The sequence below is a fragment of the Orycteropus afer genome, unplaced genomic scaffold, assembly GCF_000298275.1.
Source record: "Orycteropus afer afer isolate SDZICR_OR568_19922 unplaced genomic scaffold, OryAfe1.0 scaffold00321, whole genome shotgun sequence".
In the NCBI taxonomy this organism is placed as follows: domain Eukaryota; kingdom Metazoa; phylum Chordata; class Mammalia; order Tubulidentata; family Orycteropodidae; genus Orycteropus; species Orycteropus afer.
Window position 1 is genome coordinate 1320147 of NW_006921908.1, and position 5396 is coordinate 1325542.

Consider the following 5396-nt stretch of genomic DNA (forward strand, 5'->3'; position numbering starts at 1 on the left):
TTTTTTTGACTGATCCCTTTCCAAAGAAGTATTCAGGTATTTGTCTTCAGTCTCATTAATTCTGTCTTCTATCGCATCAATTCTACCCCTTTGCCCTTCCAATGTGTTATCTGTTTCTGAAAATTTAGTATTATTCTTCTGGATATCTATCTGTAGATTTAGAATCATTTCTAATTTTTCATGTATTTTGTCATTTTGTTCTTGTATTTTCTTCCAAAATTCCTCTAAGTTTTTTTCTGTGTTTTCTTTGGTCTGTCTCTCAATCCTTTGAAGATACCTAAATATAATTATTTTGAATTCTTTATCAGAGTATTCCAATGCTGCTTCTTCCTCAGGGATGTGTTCTGGGTCTGTATCCTGTTCCCTTGTTTCTACCACTTTATCTTACTTCTTTGTGTGGACTGTGATGGTCTGTTGTCTCAGAGGCATTGTGGTATTGTAGTAAGGTCTCTGTTAACTGTTTGTGAAGAGCAGCCAAGGGTGATTCAGGCTCTTCTTGGTGGTTTTTTATCATTGTCCCATTGGTGGAAAAGGAGGTGCTGGCTCTGCTCAGTAGGTGAAGTTGCAGGAGGTGTGAGTGTACTTGTACCTTATGGAGACTGTTGCTGTCTCCCACTCAGTTAGGAAAAAATTACAATTGAATAACCATCGATAAAACTAAAAGCATGTGGACAAAATAATACACTATGAAATCACACAGGAACAGTAACCCAAAAAAAGAAAAAAGGAAGAAAATAAGAAGAATACAGGTAAACCTGCAATATCTGGGGATAGGGCACTTAGAGAAAAAAGGTAGAGAAGGAGAATATTGAAGACAGAAAAAAAAAAAAAAGGAATGGAGTTAACCACGAGAGAAAAAAAGAGGGGGCAGGGGAAGGGAACAAAGAAAAAAAAAAAAAAAAAGCAGTAAACTAGGACCTGGGAGGGCAAGAATAAAGAATAATAGTAAAAAGGACAAAAGTATTATTAATAATGGTAGTTTTAAAACAGACAAATACAAGCAAACTAAGCACCAGGAAAAAAAAAAAAAAAGAGAGAGAGAGATAAAGAAAAAAATCGGTGGAGGACAGGGCAGGGCACCCAGGCTTCCTCTGAGCAGACTGGGATGGAGTTCCTGCAGGCCCAGAAGGTGGGTGGGAATGGGCAATGGCCACACCTCCATTCACCAAGGGGATGTGGGGTATACGACTAACAAGAGGAATATCGCACCTTTTCAGTCGTGCAGGTCCAGAGTGTCCTTGGGGTTACTGGCAAGCAAACTTGTTCTTAAGCCCCTGGAATCTGGTAGAGTGCTGTCTCTTTAAATATCTAAAATGGTCAAGCCACTTGTAAACATTCAAAATGGCAGTGCTCTCCAGACCAGCAAAAGTCTACAGCTCAGCCCGTCTTCCTCTTCACTGCTGCTTCCCCTTTTATTCCACAGCCACCAGAGGAGTCTTCCATGCAGTCTCTGGCTAGCAGGGCTGGTTTTTAGGTTAATCCTTAGGTCCTGCTACCACTCAGGAATCTCCAAGCTGTCTATGCCATCAGTATCTTTCAGGATCACTGCCAGACAGCAGCTCCGTATGTTTCCTTTTCTGGTATTTTCATGCAAATTCTTCTGCTAGTTGGGGTTTAATCTACTTCTATATCCTTCCCTTCAAGGCTCAAGGGTCCAGGATTATCTTCTGTGTCTGTGTTAATTGGTTCCCCTTTTCTTTGTTGAAGAGGTTCTGTACAGTCTTTCTCCCTATTCTGCCATCTTGGTATCCTCAAGACTGGAACTCTTTTACTCTGCTGGGGGGATTATAAAATGGTACAACCAATGTGGCAAACAGTATGGAATTTCCTTAAAAAACTGAAAATAGAAATACCATTTGACCCAGCAGTTCCATTACTAGTAACATATCCTAGAGATGAGAGGCAGGACAAGAATAGACATATGCACACCTATGTTCATCACAGCACAATTCACTATAGCAGAGATGGAAACAACCTAAATGCCCATCAATGGATTAATGGATAACCAAATTATAGTACATTCACACAATGGAATACTATGCTACATTAAAGAACACTGAAGAATATGTGAATCATCTCACAACATGGATGAGCCTGGAGGACATTATGCTGAGTGAAATAAGTCAATTGGAGAAGGACAAATATTGTACGAGCCCATTACTGTAAGAAGACAAAGAAGGGTTTGCTTAAGAAAGGGAACTCACTTTGTAGGTTACTGGGGTGGAGAGGGAATAATTTGGGGCTAGTTGTGGGCCACATGCTGTGGTGGGTAAGAGTAGGGATGGTAAGGAAAGAGTCTGCGACCACCATGATAACATCAGGGAAAGGGAGGACACTGAAGTGCACATAAGGTATAGACAACAGAGGCTAATACCAGAATATCCACAATACTGCATTACCATTAACACCAAACACCAGGCTATAGATAAACACATAAACATCTGAGAAGACCAGATGGGGTTCAATGAACAAGATTATATTCTAGACCAAGGATAGATTCAGCTGAAGCTAATCTTGCACAGACACCAGTGATACAAAATACCCGCAATCCTTACAGAAACAACCAAAGACAGACAAAGAGTAATCACTCACAGACACCTAGACATTGTGGGATAGAGATCCAATGGATCTACTGACTCAGGACCATAATACTGGGGGACACCAGACTTTATTGGCACAACAAAATATGTAAAAATCTTGTTCCACAACCTACATTGGTGAGTAGTGACTGGGGTCTTAAAAGCTTTCAAGCGGCCATCTAAGATGCAGCTAATGGTCTCCTATCATTGGAAGTGAAGAAGAGTGCAAAAATCCAAGGGTATTTGGAAGCAATCAGCTCTAGGACATGATGGACCTCAAGACCAGAAGTAGATGGTGCCCAGCTACAAATGCCAACCACTCGGGAAAGGATCAAAGCTAGAGATCCTGGATAGAGTGAAAGGAAAAACATGGAACACAATCCAAAAACACAATAATGACTGGAATTACTGGTTGGATGGAGTCTGGTGGGACCCCCAAGACTATGGCCCTGGGATACACTTTCTCACTCCCAGTGGCTGGCTCTCAGCCTGATAGTAAATAAGATATACACACAGACCATTCGACCCAGTGTGACACACCCACATACTCTATATAATAGGAGATGCATGCCTTGGAGCAATCAACCACAAGTCACCAGAGGGGAAACACTCACATGGAAGAAATGCAGGATAGTGCCAAACTATTGGGGGCATGGGATGAGGGGGTTACTGGGAAGGGAAGGGAGGAGAGTGGGTTAGGGTTGAGGTTGGTAATTGGGGAGTGAAACCAAATGTACAAGAAATGTTGAATGTAAAACAAACTCTGCTCTGTAAGCTTGCACCCAAAGCTCACACACACACACACACACACACACAATAATAATAATAAAAATAAATATATCTAATCCATAAGCAACTCCCATTGGGTCTATCTTCAGAATATATCCAGAATCCATCACTTATCACCACCTCTACTGCCCAGCCACCATAACCTTTTACCTGGGTTAGTGCAATGTCCATCCAGTCCATTTTCAATAGCACAGTCACATGATCCTTTTAAACCTGTTGTTGTTGTTATGTGCCGTCAAGTCAGACCCGACTCATAGCGACCCCTCCATGGGTTTCCAAGGCAGTATCACTACGGAAGTAGATTGCCCCATCTTCCTTCCGAGGAGTGGCCTTTTAAACCTAAATCAGATCAATTCACTCTTCCTCATAAACTCTCCAAAGGCTTTCTTCAAGATGAGAAATTTTTACATTGGCTTCTAAGGCCCTACATGGTTTGGTTTCATTTCCTTTCTGACATCATCTACTTTTTTCCACTTCCTTATTTGGGAGCTCTGATGGCATAGTGCCTAAGGCATTTGACTGCTAACCAGAAAGCTAGCAGTTCAAACCCACCAGCCACTCCTTAGAAGGAAGATTGGGCAATCGACTTCCATAGTGATACTGCCTCAGAAACCCAAGGAGTGGTCGCTATGAGTTGGATCTGACTTGATGGCAGTGAGTTTGGTTTTTGGTTTTATTTGCTCCCGTCACATTGACTTCTTACAATTCATCACACACTTGGCACATTCTGGTCTTGGGTCCTTTGACTGGCTGTTCCCTGTCTGGGATGGCTAACTCCTATACTTCAAGTTGTTTTCTCAGAAATCACCTTCTTAATCAGTACCTTGAAAATCCTATGTAAAATTGCAAGCCCAACCCTATTCCACATTCTCTCCATCATCTGCTTGCTTTTTCTCCATAGCTTTTATGACATTCTACCATATCCTGAAATCCATTTACTACTTGATATGCACTGGTGGTAGTTAAGGTTGTGTGTCTACTTGGCTGGGCCAGTTTTGAATGGCTAGGCAGCTGGATGTAGTTATTGCACATGATGAGATTATAATCACCTCCATGGTGGAATCTGCTGTGAGCAGCTAATGGAAGGGGAGTTACCTTCATAGAGTGGCCTGCTTCCAGTATATATGGAGAAGCCTTGAGCAAGGTTTTCAGCTTTTTGGCACATTTAGATTCTGCATTTGGCCAAGTCTTCATCCCCAGTTCCTAGACTTGAACCAGTGGCCTGCCTTGTTGCCAGCTAATCTTGAGATTGTGCCATTTTACCATGCAGTGCAGTGAATTGCTTACTATGGCCCTTGTAGCCATCCTCCTCCATTTTGTGATGTATGTTAAATCCTGTTTAGGGTGGGATGTATCTTGAGTCTCATCTTGCTGGATAGTATGACTCAAGTCACCACCCTTAGCTTCCTTGAGGGTATATATGTGAATCTTCTGGGAGAGTTCTCTCTCTTGCTCCAGCCCTGCATTTGGTTTGTCATTATCTCACCCCTGGACTTGAGACAGCAGTCAGTCATCTGACAGTCTAATTTGAGTTCACCAGGCCCTGCAACCACATGAGTTGGGAGAATCCTCCAGACCTACACACAGACTTGGGACTTGCCAGCCTGCCAGCCTCCATCACAACCACATGAGTCATTTCTTTGGGAGTTTGTGAGTTCTGTGAGATGTTACAGTAAAATACAGGAACCCTAAGGCTGGGGGGAGAAGACTGAGGAGAGAAGGAAAAGTTGATGTCAGAGATGATGAAGTGGCATAGTTGTTTGGAAAAGTTGAACATTTGGGACATCTTTAACCTAAGCTACCAGAGCTCCTGCCATTGAGTCTAGAGGACCAAAATAACCCCTACATCATAACGTAAGACAGATGGTGGCTTGAGATTCATTGGCCAGGAATTGAGCAAGATCTCTTGCATGGAAGGCAAGAATTCTACTACTCGAATGATCAGAATTCCCAGGTGTATAGTAGAGCTGACAAGGGGCAAGGTTATGGTCATTACTTGGTCACAGCCAGCTACCCAGAGGGACCGAG